Raw genomic sequence first — 14,598 nt, forward strand, 5'->3', positions numbered from 1 at the left:
TGCCTCCCTAGTTATGTATGATGCTAGGAGTCCCTGCCTCCCTAGTTATTTATGATGCTAGGAGTCCCTGCCTCCCTAGTTATGTATGATGCTAGGAGTCCCTGCCTCCCTAGTTATCTATGATGCTAGGAGTCCCTGCCTCCCTAGTTATGTATGATGCTAGGAGTCCCTGCCTCCCTAGTTATGTATGATGCTAGGAGTTCCTGCCTCCCTAGTTATCTATGATGATAAGAGTCCCTGCCTCCCTAGTTATGTATGATGATAGGAGTCCCTGCCTCCCTAGTTATTTATGATGCTAGGAGTCCCTGCCTCCCTAGTTATTTATGATGCTAGGAGTCCCTGCCTCCCTAGTTATGTATGATGCTAGGAGTCCCTGCCTCCCTAGTTATGTATGATGCTAGGATTCCCTGCCTCCCTGCGGGAATATTGTCCCATACTGAAAACATGATAGATAACTATGATGCTAGGAGCACGGCTTCCTGAACTGTGGTTGGTCCGGGAAATACTGCCGACATACGGTTCTTATATAACAGAACTTTGATTTTATCAGCCTAAGGGTTTATTTACACGAGAATGATATACGTCCATGCAACGCGCGTGATTTTCACGCGCCTTGCACGAACCTATATTGGGCTATGGGGCTGTGCCTACAGTCCGTGAGTTTCACGCAGTGTGTGTCCGCTGCGTAAAACTCACGACATGTCCTATATTTGTGCGTTGTTCACGCATCACGCACCCATTGAAGTCAATGGGTGCGTGAAAATCACGCGCACCACACTGAAGCACTTCCGTGGGACGAGCGTGATTCGCGCAACAGCACTGAAAAGGATGAATGAAAACAGAAAAGCACCACATGCTTTTCTGTTTACAAACATCCAATCGGAGTGTCATAATGATGGCGGCTGCGCGAAAATCACGCAGCCGCGCATCATATCGTGATGACACACGGAGCTGTTAAGTGCCTTTTGCGCACGCAAAACGCCGCATTTTTTGCGTGCGCAAAATGCACACGCTCGTGTAAACCCGGCCTTAGAGTGGGAATACACGCGTGTTCTGTGTCTGTAGCATGAATTTCATGGGTAACAAGGCTCCCAATGATGTCAATACAAAACCGCCCCATTGTTAAGACAGGGGAGAATTTGGTGGAATAGAAAACCGCCTTGCTGAAAAAAAAAGTGATGTCACTTCTTGAAGCGGTTTCTGTGGCGAATTCCACCGCAAAAACAGTGGTGGAAGCCACAAACAGATTATCCTTATTGAATGGGGATAATCTGCGTGCAATAAATCTGGCTTTAAACTGCCAAACATCTGCAGAAATCCAAAGGTCAGCCTTGGGTTTCCGTCTCCGAATGTCGTCAGAATACAGGTTTTTTTTACCAAAAAATGACGTTGTTTGAACAAAGCCTTAGATACCGCGACCCTATGCTGACCGCAGAATCTAGAGGGTTAAACGACTGGGATCGGAGTTATCTTTGATCCCGGTCATTACAGTCCGGTATCTGCTGTATTAGGCCCCCTGCACACGGCCGTAGACGTGTGCACAGCCCATGATTACTGGCACGGATGGCTGTTGACTAGCACCCGCATTTGTTGGCCATGCTTCCATTATAAAGTATAGGATCACATTCCGGAAATTAAAAAAATAGGACATGTCCTATTTTTTGCGTGTAATTTCTACGGCCTGGACACCTTACAGTAAATATACGGAAAGGTGTCCATGCGCCATAGAAAAGAATGTATCCGTATTTTGATCCAAAATTACGGATCCACAATTGTGGATCAAAATCACGGTCATGTGCATGGGGCCTAAAAGCGCTGGCACATGCAAGTAGGTGTACGGCGGATGTGCAAACCTTTTGGCGGCAGCACCATATATATATACACACACATGCGGATGTTGCCAAGGGGTTAAACAGTTATTTACAGTATATACAGTAAAGGGAAAAAGAACGTGGTGTGAACCAGATGGAAAGAGCACACGGATTTCATGCAGTTTTTGGGTCAGGCTTTTCAGCCAAAGCCAGAAGTGGATCTAAAAGCAAAGACTGATACAGCTCCTTCCTTCTGTGTCCACTCCTGAGTATTGCTCAAAAACGGATCCAAAACTGCATAAAAAAACGGTGTGTGTGATCCTGGTCTACAGAAAAACGGAGCTCTGCCCTCTATACAGATATATTAAGAAATAAATGAGGACTAAATATAAAAAAATAAATAAAGCAGGAAACGAGTTGTAAAAGGTAAAGATGACGTATATAGGTTTGTGTGTGGGGTTCACTTTTTCCTAATAATATTGCCACGTCGGTTGTATGCTGTGTTATATAAATATAGCAGATTACCATATCGGACATAATAAGAATAAAGTCGCGATTCGCAGTCCAGATGTGACAGGACAGTGGCTGCTATTCAGTGACAGCATCATATTATTTCCCGGCATTCTCCTGGGTTCTCCCTCTATTCAATAATCCCTCCCAAATTCTGTGTCCTGGGACCTGAGCACTGAGGCAGAACCACGCCCCATGGTGAGCCTCATCCTCTCGTTTCACCCCATCTCTCCGCTCTGATTGGCTGATTGGTGAACAGAACAGTCCCCTATCCTTCCTGCTTCACGCTGATTGGTTCTTTTGTCTTGTCACTCACACTGCTGTCTGTGAGAACTAGTTTGTTTGCGGGCTGGTTGCATTGTGTTGTACATTACCTGTCTGCAGGATTGTGCCACCTGGGCATGTGAGGGGGCACCACCGGGCAGAAGAGGCACACACAGGGGAGATCCATCTGGTGAGCACATCAGTCTTGTTTATTTCTCGTGCTATATCGCAGCCCCATGGGAGGACATCAGACATGAGGGCACTGTGGTAACTACTTCCAATAATTACTATAGCTGTATCAGACCATCATGATCAGGCACAGCGGATGGAGGGTTAACTCTGGCAGGTCTGGCGGCAACAGCTGAGTTAACTTTGTTTAGGACAGGAATGGCAATAGAAGTGTTAATTGTTTGATGACATGTCTGGCAGGAGAGGAGTTAACTGTGTTGGGGACAGGTCTGGCAGGAGAGGGGTTAACTTTGTTGGGGACTGGCCTGGCAGGAGAGGGGTTAGCTTTGTTGGGGACAGGTCTGGCAGGAGAGGGGTTAACTTTGTTGGGGACTGGTCTGGCAGGTGAGGGGCTAACTGGTTTGGACAGGACTGGCAGGAGAGGGGTTAACTTTGTTGGCTACAGGTCTGACAGGAGAGGGGTTAACTGTTAGGGACAGGTCTGGCAGGAGAGGGGTTAACTTTGGGGACTAGTCTGGCAGGAGAGGGGTTTACTGTGTTGGGGACTAGTCTGGCAGGAGAGGGGTTTACTGTGTTGGGGACAGGTCTGGCAGGAGAGGGGTTAACTGTTGGGGACAGGTCTGGCAGGAGAGGGGTTAACTGTTGGGGACAGGTCTGGCAGGAGAGGGGTTAACTGTGTTGGGGACAGGTCTGACAGGAGAGGGGTTAACTGTGTTGGGGACAGGTCTGGCAGGAGAGGGGTTAACTGTGTTGGGGACAGGTCTGGCAGGAGAGGGGTTAACTGTGTTGGGGACAGGTCTGGCAGGAGAGGGGTTAACTGTGTTGGGGACCGGTCTGACAGGAGAGGGGTTAACTGTGTTGGGGACAGGTCTGGCAGGAGAGGGGTTAACTGTGTTGGGGGCAGGTCTGGCAGGAGAGGGGTTAACTGTTGGGGATAGGGTGTCAGCGTAGGTGTTCCCTGCATGTAAGGTATGTCTGGCAGGAGAGGGGTTAATTGGATTTTGGTGTAATTAATTACATACCCATTCCCATGGTGAGCCTCATCCTCTCGCTGTGATCCTATCTCTCCACTCTGATTGGTGAGCAGCACCGCCCCCTAGCCTTCCTGCTTCACGCTGATTGGTTCTTTTGTCTTGTCACTCACACTGCTGTCTGTGAGAACTAGTTTGTTTGCGGGCTGGTTGCATTGTGTTGTACATTACCTGTCTGCAGGATTGTGCCACCTGGGCATGTGAGGGGGCACCACCGGGCAGAAGAGGCACACACAGGGGAGATCCATCTGGTGAGCACATCAGTCTTGTTTATTTCTCGTGTTATATCGCAGCCCCATGGGAGGACATCAGACATGAGGGCACTGGTAACTACTTACAGTAGCTGTATCAGAACAGCAGGGCGCTTACTGGCATGATGTAGTCTTGCTGTACTCAGGATCTGATGGTCACATGTAGGTATGTAAGGTTAGGACAAGTTTAATAGGAGAGGGATTATTTGTTTTGGGCAAGTTCTGGCCAGTGAAGGGTTAATTGTGGGCAGGTCTGTCAGAGGAGGGGTTAACTGTGTTTGGAACAGGTCTGTGAGTTGAGGGGTTGCCTGCATGTAGGAGATGTCTGGCAGGAGAGGGGTTAATATTGGATTTGCTGTAAACAATGACATCCCCCACTCCCTATGAAGTATCGGGCAGTGCCATCTCTTTATTATTAGCCTCTCCTGGCTGATAGTGTGAACAGACCTGCACCTTGTCTCATGTTCAGCATGACCTGGAGAATTAACCTGTGAAGAGCTGAAACTAAATGCTGCTTTACCTGCGGTCTGGGTGTCCTTAGTGCACACAAGGTTTGATGTACGGTGTTGTAGAGCATTGTCCTCGGTCAGCACTGCGTGGTCCACTGGTGCGCGCTCCTCTATGTTCTGTGTCCTCACTTGATCTTCTCCGTGCTGCTTTAGGGTTCAGTCACACGCTGCAGATTTGTTGCAGAAATTTCTGCGAATCAATTCCATATATCTGAATGGCGAGCTTCACAAGCTCATTGCCCCTTCTATACAGAGTGTAGTTTACAATGTTGGGTCCCATATTTTGCGGGTGCAGAGCGTTTCTTATCAAGTTGTTGGAAATCCTATCAATCAGTTTCTTAGATTGCGTTCACCGTCTCCAACATACAACAAAAGATGAAATAACGTTTCTGGTGCATGGTGGATCAAACATGGATACTGCGGATATGGGACAATTAACCCTTAGTTTATTTTCCTTTCTCCCAGAGCAGAGTGATGACCGGGGTGATCACAACCCCCACAAGGCATGTCTCCCAGACTTCTCACAGTGCAGCAGAAGACCACACTATTCCGGTCATCAAAACGCAATGGAAACTTGATGGACTGGTCCCTAATGGTAGTGTGAGCAGGGCCTAATGGAAATCACAAGGACTAAACCGTGATGATGATAGAGTAGTCAGCGGTTACTTCTTTGTGAGACAAATTAACCCCTTAACAACCAATGATGGATATATCCGTCCTAGTGACAGCATCGTGACGGATACATCCGCCATTAGGATCTTGTGGGTACTGCCATTGTACCGCCGAGCTGAGTGGCAGGAGCGCGGCTGTTATATACTGCAGGCTCCGGCCACCACTGCCAGAATCGGAGATAATTCAGATCTCGACAGTTTAATGCATTAGATGCCACGGACAATAGTGACCGCTGTATCTAAGGTGTTTGACAGAAGAAGGGGGCTCACAGGGCACCGATGGGTTAACAAAGGCCCCCAGGTCCGCCATCGAGATTTGTCTACTAGGCATGGCCTTATAGGTTGCCTGTTACGGTTAGTACTGAGTATTCAGAAGCACTATACAAGTGATCAAAGGATCGCTGCTCCCAGTCCCCTAGTGGGGCAAAAAGATATGTAAGAATGAGTTTAATAAAAGTTAAAAAGTCCCGTCCGTCCCCCCCCCCCACCTAAAAAATCAATACATTAAATCTTTTTTTAATTGAAAACAAATTAATTAATAGTTATGGCTCTTAGAATGCGAGATTAATGAAAAATGACAAAACAAATGGTTTGGTTATGAAGGCCTAAACAGGCCTGGTCGTTAAGGGGTTCAGTTTTACGTCTTCCTCCATCTATACTGGATATTCTGTGACCAATTCTTTCCTACCTGATACCATTGTCAGACTATTCATTGTGACCCACCCTGTGGCCATGTAAGAAGATCTGGAGCTTGTGCATAGATAGAGACCAGGGAAACGCAGCTGTGCCACATGAACTTTCCTTTTCTGGGGCAGGGGACTGGCAGGACGTGTGCCACCAGTTTGAGGTAGAGTAAGAGTTAATAGTAAAGTTTTCTTAATGATAGAAGTACATACAGCAAACCTTGAAGGAAACCGGTCAGACGAATGGTTGGTCCGCTGAACTACAAATCCATTTATGCAAATCATCGTACGGGTATTTATATTTCCCTGGGGGGAGGGGTCCCATACTGAAAATTGGTCCGAATCAAAGCAAGTTTAGCTCTGACCTTGCCCTGAGGTCCTCACGTTTGGCATCACTGGACTGGATTGATCATATATATAAATAATCTCCCATGTAAGTATCGTCCCATATGTTAGGTGTGAACAAACAGGAGAGATATTGCTTCTCCGGTTATTGGTGGTCGTTTTGTGTATGCAGCTCTCAAGGCTAGTAGTCGTGGAACTAAATGTACTGGAAAAAGTGATCGTCGTTTCCCTGTTTGTATTGTGTTCTCTGTGCAGACAGACTCATTGATTTCTTCCACGGAAGTTTCTAAATATGAACACGATCTAGATCGGAATAAATGGAGAGATATTTAAGATTAATGTAACGGCAGGTTCCTTGGAGAGTTCCCTAAATGCTCTTTTTATATTGTGTTTCCAATCAATGTTCTGCAGATTTTCTATCTCTAACATCTGTGCAGTACCGTGTACATTCTACTACAATCTGGTATCTGCCATTAATGTTACAGTGCAGGCGTGGCTGCCATACCCTGCCCTCTAGACTCATCCACCACTAGATTGATGTGGTTTTACCTTCTTTTGGTGAATAATACCCATTATGGGGTTTATTTTGTTGCGGCATTCTACTATGTGGCGCTTGTCCCATTCAGGTTAAGCTTTCTTCTTCAATTTCTGGATAAACTAACAAGGGTCTGGTGGAAATAAAAAGCCAAGTTTGAACATCTTTGGTCTAAAATCACCATAGCAACGATTCACACGATCACTTATTGATAAAGGATTTCCAACATTTTGGATTACGTTAGACTGGTTCTTCGGTACCCCCCCCCCCCCCCAATAATTTGCAATGATCTGCTGCATTCACTCCGAGGCCTTTGCCAATAAGTTCCTAGCAAAAACTGGCAGATTCTGTACTAGAAGACTGCAACTAATGTGCACAAGGACTTCTATGTAGTCTAACCCTTTCCGCACCCTCATCACAATTGTATGACCTGCCTAATACCCTTGTCATATAGGTCGTGGCTGGGACAATCCCTTCAGTGAGCTTGGCTGCGGTGGGTATTCATGTGTTGATTAGCTAAACTGCTGGGCATCACGGTGTTAATCTGCCAGTCCTTCTAAAGCTGGTCATACACACAGAATGCGGCCGATCCATCGATGGTGGCGTCTTGTGTGTGGCGGCTTTACAGCCTATTCAGTACACTCTTATATGCTTAAACTATTAAATAAAGACTTCTAGTAAGATTTCTTGGCAGCAGACACACAGTTTTATGAGGTGTTTTTTTTTTAGAAGTCATGAAAATATATATTACAAAAATGCTGGATTTTACACTTGTTACTATATCACTAGTGCTAAAGAGATTTTATTTGAAAAAATATATATTTTTTAAATGCAGCCAACCCAGTGATCATCTGATCGCCATGCGTTTGGCTCCTGAAACCCTCAACTATTATCAACCAGGGAATGCACAGGTCCTCCAGAGCGGGGGTTACTGTTTAGTGTTCCTCTACTCTGACTCATAGAGAGGCCCCATGATGGCCGTATTCACTAATAGGACATGTAAAGAGGAGTTTCTCGGTTAGACAACCCCTTCAATGCAGGGTGGGGCTTCACTTCCCCTGTGAACACAAAAAAGCATACCCCAATTTCCTACTGCAGACCAAACCAGCATGTAGATGAATGCGCTCCTCTTTGAAGCGCCGGTCTCGCAGTCGTATGAATAGTCTATATGAGAGCAGTATATTTTGTGCCTAAACATGACTGCGTTCCATGTACGAATAACTATTTACACAAAGAATGCTACTATCAATGATCTTATTGTTACTATTATTATTTATACATGTACTATCAGTATAACTAATAACTGACTACATTGTTTCTGTTGATGCTACACTTTTTCTAACCCTGACCATCTACCGTATAGATAGAAAATCTGCTAAGATTTACCTCAGAATCCTCAATATGTGACCTGTTTTGCCCATTGGAATTGGATTGCAGTGCTGGCCCCTGCGTGTTACTTCATCACAATATTCATTCATAGACACTCCATTAACATCTGCTGAATACAGGTAATAATCAGAACTTAGAGGAAAGTATGGAGGACACAAGTCAGTAACCCGAGCAGGATTGAGATGCTTCTAGACACTGGCACTTCGCTAAAACAACATCACATTAATAACGCTTCTACTTCTACTCTGCATCGGGATCCTAGAACGCTGCTGTTGTGCAGATGAACATCATCGTTGAAGGGATAGTCTCATAAAGACACCTTTTTGAATAGAGTCTAGGGGTTTGGGAAATTGATGAGGGGAAATTTTGCATGGCATGGCGGCCATTCACATTATTGGCCATCCACGTAATGCATGCATGGACCAGGCCCGCCAGAGGGGGAGCCACGCTTACATAGCAGCTCGGCTTTGACTCCGAGTGGGAAACGCCCCCCTCTATGATGTCCATATTAGAGACCGTTCAGCTGGCCGAAATGGACGATTTTGACCATTTCGGCCGATGGCACACTACTGTTTTGTTTTTTTTCCGGCCTTCACCGGCATAAAAAAGTCGTGTATGGCATAATCGGGCAATTATGTCCGATCATTCGCCACTTTACACAAGCACATTCTGTTGTATTACATTTTGTTTACATTTTTATTTTTTAAACTTTTTCAATGCCCCTTTTCTGCCATGTTTAGTTTGGCATTTTGATGGTCAGATCGTGTATATGAATTCGACATAAGATCGGCCACAATGTGCTGATTCTAATCTTAAAGGGGTTGTCCGAGATACCATCATATTTTCAAAAAACCCTTTAATGCATGTAATTTATAAATGTAAATACATTTGTAATATACTTACATTTTCCAAAGTGGCCCCGTTTCCAGATCCTGCCGTGGGGAACTTGATTGGTGATGTCACTCTCTTCTCTGGCCGCTTTGTTTATCTTTGAATTCTTTGCCGGGTATACGACACGTCACTTGTGACGTGGTGTATATCGGCTTGTTCTGTTGTAACGCGCATGCGCAGCCCCTGCTGTTATCTCGAGAACAGCAGGGACCGCGAGAACAGCAGTGACAGCGCATGCGCGTTACGGGCTGTGAAGCAGAACAAGCCGATATACACCATGTCACAAGTGACGTGTCGTATACCCGGCAAATAATTCAAGATCAACAAAGCGGCAGAGCCAGTGCAGAGAGTGACGTTACCCGTCAAGTACCCCACGGCAGGATCTGGAAACGGGGCCACTTTGGAAAATGTAAGTATATTACAAATGGATTTACATTTATAAATTACATGCATTAAAGGGGTTTTTGAAAATATGATGATATCTTGGACAACCCCTTTAAGTGCACGGTCAGCTTTGGACTTTCACCATCAATAGTAACATTTCCAAGATCTCCCTAAATAGAACCTCCTGTCTTTGGTCAGTCTTCAGAAATTAAGTGGTGCCAGGAATGTGTATGGGCAGCATCAGATTTATATGTACTGATGATTTACTGGGTAAATGTATTTATATTACTGAAATGTTGGCGCTATAAAAGTAACGGATTGAATCCACAGGTAAGCTCAGCTACACGCTCTTCCTTTTGTATATCTGATTTTTCTGTGGCGTCTGCTATGAGTTTTTTTTGGTTTATATTGGGATCTTGGATGGTCCATTTCCCCCATGACTCTTTACACGAGGTATGATTTGTAACAACCAGCAAATTCTGTTTAGTCCAGTCCTCAGTGGAACGTCAGGAATGTGCTGCTGTTTGGGACTGAGGGAGGGAATGTCCTGCATTTCCCAGCCTGCCTGTTAGACCTCCTTTTATATCGCTGCCGCCAGGCCTTCACTTGCATCTTTCTGTGTATTGTCTACTTGCTTCCGGTCCCTTCTCTAGCACACGCAGTCTGAAACAATGGCATTGAGAATGCAATGGGACTTTGACATTCTGTAAAGAATACATGGCATCATTTTCATGACACAAGCAAATGTAGAGTTCTTTGCTAGTGTGTACTGTATAACATTATTGTATGTTTATCACTGCATCTAGATATATGTTGTATAACTGCACAGCTGAATAACAATGTCCGCCATATTATTTCAAAAAGTGTCAAGTATTTCAAAGGGAACTGAAAAATGTTACTGGAAATAAAGACAATTACTGGTAATGATGGATTAACTCATCCAGTACAATGTCATGTGACCGCATCATCCAATGTCTCCATTGTGTTGTACACTGTGATGTCACAAAATACACAGTTTATTTAGTTAGGGCTTATTCAGACGAACGTGTATTACGTCCGTGCTACGCGCGTGGAAATCACGTGCGTTGCACGGACTTATGTAAGTCAATGGGGCCGTTCTGACAGGTTGTGATTTTCACGCAGCGTATGTCCGCTGTGTAAAACTCACGACGTCCTATACTTGCCTGTGTTTTGCGCAGCACGCACCCATTGAAGGCAATGGGTGCGTGCAAATCGCTTTCGGCACACGGAAGCACTTCCGGGTGCCACGCGTGATTCGCGCTACAGTAGTAAAAAAAAAATTAAGGAACACAGAAGAGCACCTCCTGCTTTTGTTTGTAAACATAAAAACAAAGTGTCATAATGATGCCGGCTGCGCGAAAATCACGCAGCCACGCACCATATACTGATGACACACTGAACTTTTATGCGCGCAAAACGCACACACTCGTGTGAATCCGGCCTTAAAATAATACAGAATCGCGTAAAACTCCTTCAAAACAGCAGGCGTGGGCGCGTGGCAGTCACTATAGATGTGAGTAAGGGATGTATAGTTATTTCTGCAGAAGAACCTTTCATCTAAATCCCATTTCCCAGAGATGCGGTAGGGGCAGATTACAGTGCGGTGGACTCTGGGGACATAGAGTAATGGTACAAGTGGGCCGCTCTTGCTGGTCAGAGTTGAGGCCACTGTGCTAAAGTTCCCGGGCTGCCATGCCAACTGCTGTCAGGGTGCCACCCTACTGGGAAGCCCTCCTGAACACAATCTGAACTTTATTCTATCTACAACCTTTATTTATATATATATATATATATATAGCAAATTGCTGATTCCTAACCTGAAGTTGCACTTTTTGACAGCCCGTGAGGCTGTGGGAAAATCTGTACTAAGATCCGTAGAATCTCTCCAGCCATTAATATATCTGGTGGTAACTAATACCATTACAGCTCTTTCAGGGGTTATTACCCAGCTTTCCTTAATTCCTGAATGGCAAATTTGCATAGTTGCATAGCTTTACGAGCGGTGACATGTCTGTCCATAGAGCGCCAGGTTTACCATTCAGGAGTCTAGGAAAGTTATTTGCTGTCAAGCAGCTTTCCAAGTATCAAGTATAACAAAATAATGTGGAAAAATAGACCGCTAGAGCATCCAGAGAGCCAAAGAACGATTGTAAAATAGAAAATGAGGTAAGCGCATGCGTTTGTATAAATATCTTTTAACATGATATGCAGGGCACTGGGCACCTGGTTGCTGAGACCCCAACAGTGGTGACATTTGGTGGGTAGGCAACGCTCCTGCAAGTGCCATTTCCTCTTGTACTTCAGTTAGCTGAATTAATGGGGTATTTGAACCTAAAGCATTTTTCACCTATCCACTGGCTAGGTGATTAATGCTAGATCGGTGGGGGTCCACCTGCTGGGTTCCCGTCAGACGCAAGATGATGGCCGAGAGGCGTTTAAATGGAGCGGCGGTCGGGCATGCGCGGTGGGTATCCATTCAAAGTCTATGGGGCTGACAGAAGCCGCCAATAAGGAGGCACACACCCCATTATTTATTGTACTTTTCTTTTTTTCTTGCCACTGGATAACCCCTTTAACAACAGGAGAGAGTCTCTGGGTATGTGCGCACACAAAATCAAAAACGTCTCAAAATACGGAGCTGTTTTCAAGTGAAAACAACTCCTGATTTTCAGAAGTTTTTTACTCAAACTCGCGGTTTTCGCTGTGTTTTTAACGGCCGTTTTTAGAGCTGTTTTTCTATAATCTATGAAAAACGGCTCCAAAAAACGGCTGCAGAAGTGACATGCACTTCCTCATTTGAAAAACGGCCGCGTAAAAAACGGCCCATCGGATCAGAACGCCGTTTTCCTCATTGAAATCAGGTGTTTGGAGGTGTTCTGCTTTCGATTTTAAAGGTAATGTGTTGCCAGGAAAACATGTTTTTTTTTTTTTTTAAATTAAACATTTAGTGTGTGGGTGATTAAACATTGTTCACATTTTTTTTATTTTTTTCACGAGTCAGGAAATATTATAAATTAATTCTAATTTATAATATTACCCATTTTTGGTCACTAGATGGAGCTATTCCCAAAATTGCAGCATTGCAAAATTGGGTAAAAAGCCCTCGCTCTAGTGAGCTCTCAGCATCCCCCCCTCCTTTATCCTGGCTAGTGCCGGGATAAACGAGGGGTTTGAACGGTGTAACCTCCTACACTGTGTGTCGGCATTTTTTGAGCTAACACACAGTGTAGTAGGTTTACATACAGTAGTAAACACACACAAACACGAACATACATTGAAATCTCTCACCTGCTCCTGCCGCCGCGGCTCCCTCCGGCCCGTCCGCTCCGTCTGCTGCCGCTGGTCCAAGTGCACAAATCCGGAAGCCGCGACCGGAAGTAGTAATATTACTGTCCGGCCGCGACTTCCGGTCCACAGGAAAATGGCGCCGGACGGCGCCAATTTCGAATTGGACTGTGTGGGAGCGGCGCATGCGCAGTTCCCACACAGACGCCGTACACTGAAGTCAATGGGACGGGAGCCGTTCGCAGTCCCTATGGGACTGTGGCTGCCGTATTCCATGTCTGTATGTGTCGTTAATCGACACATACAGAAATGGAACAAAAAATGGCAGCCCCCATAGGGAAGAAAAAGTGTAAAAATAAGAAAAAGTAAAACACAAACACACAAATAAATATAAACGTTTTTAATAAAGCACTAACATCTTTAACATATAAAAAAATAATTTGTGATGACACTGTTCCTTTAAGGGTGTGCTCACATGTGGCATACTTGCAGTGTATTTCTGTGGTGTAAAATTATGCTGCAGAAAACCTACTTTTTTTTTTTTGTAATTATTATTATTAATCCCCCTCAGAAAAGGACCATGTTAATCATATTCATGTTTAGTATCTTCATGGCTGTTATGGACTGGTGGAAAAAAAATACATGCAGAGTTTAAGTCAACATATCCCAAAATAATGTCCTGTCATCAGGGGCGTAGCTAAAGGCTCATGGGCCCCGATGCAAAAATTCTTACTGCCCCCCCCCCCCCCCCCCCCGCAAACTTCTCATGGCCGACGGTCCGCTTTCAGCTGCATCGCTGGGTCTCCTAAGTGACCCAACAATGCAGCACTAGCAACCAGGGCGTCACTAAGGCTGGGTTCACACACCCTATTTACGGACGTAATTCGGGCGTTTTATCATTGAATTACGTCCGAAAATGCGGCTCAAAAGCGTTGGCAAACATCTGCCCATTCATTTGAATGGGTCTTACGATGTTCTGTGCCGATGGTCATTTTTTTTTACGCACCGCTGTCAAAAGGTGGCGCGTAAAAAAAGACGCCCGCGTCAAAGTAGTGCCTGTCACTTCTTCAGACGTAAATGGAGCCGTTTTCCATGGACTCCATAGAAAAACAGCTCCAATTACGTCCGTAATGGACGCAGCGAAAGACGCCTGCACATGCCATTACGTCTGAAATTACGGTGCTGTTTTCTCCTGAAAACAGCACCGTAATTTCAGCCGTAACAGACGCTGCCGTGTGAACATACCCTCAGGGCTTAAAATGTCAGTGAAATAGCCCGAATACATATGTGTCCGCCCAAAAAAAAGTGTGTCTATGAGACAGCATAGCATATCTATAGCACTACGACCCTATAAACTATGGATAGGATTAGATACATTGGCTCAGCAGACAGTATCCCACATGATAGGATTAGATACAGTGGCTCAGCAGACAGTATCACACATGATAGGATTAGATACAGTGGCTCAGAAGACAGTATCACACATGATAGGATTAGATACAGGGCCCAGCTCGCTGACATTGCGTCTCCAGCGCTGGACCCAGGATAGGTAAGAATAATAATTTTGCTTCTTTATGTGTTACTGATTATTTTTGTGTGTTTGTGTTTTTTTTACAGGTTCGGTTGTTGGACTTCGGATTCGAGGACTTCAATGACGGCGTTTTTTTTTATTCTCAATAAAATGGTTAATGAGGGTTGTGTTTTTTTATTTCAATAAAATATTTTTTCTATGTGCTTGTACTTTTTAAACTTTATTATCACCGCCTTAGTAATGGCCGCTGGCTGATTGACAACCTCCATTACTAAGGCGAGGCTTAATGTTAGCCGGT

General features: G+C 44.9%; 1 protein-coding gene across 1 annotated transcript in view; it reads left to right on the plus strand.

Annotated features, from left to right (window-relative positions):
• Nucleotides 1-3,973: 3,973 nt before the first annotated feature.
• The window catches only part of KLHL25 (kelch like family member 25), a 35,563-nt gene continuing 24,938 nt past the window's right edge, over nt 3,974-14,598 (plus strand). Inside the window, exon 1 of the mRNA XM_075855279.1 lies at nt 3,974-4,056. The gene's annotated coding sequence lies outside the window, so the exon portion shown is untranslated. The remainder of the gene's footprint in view (nt 4,057-14,598) is intronic.

This window comes from Rhinoderma darwinii, chromosome 3 (assembly GCF_050947455.1).
Source record: "Rhinoderma darwinii isolate aRhiDar2 chromosome 3, aRhiDar2.hap1, whole genome shotgun sequence".
Lineage (NCBI taxonomy): Eukaryota > Metazoa > Chordata > Amphibia > Anura > Rhinodermatidae > Rhinoderma > Rhinoderma darwinii.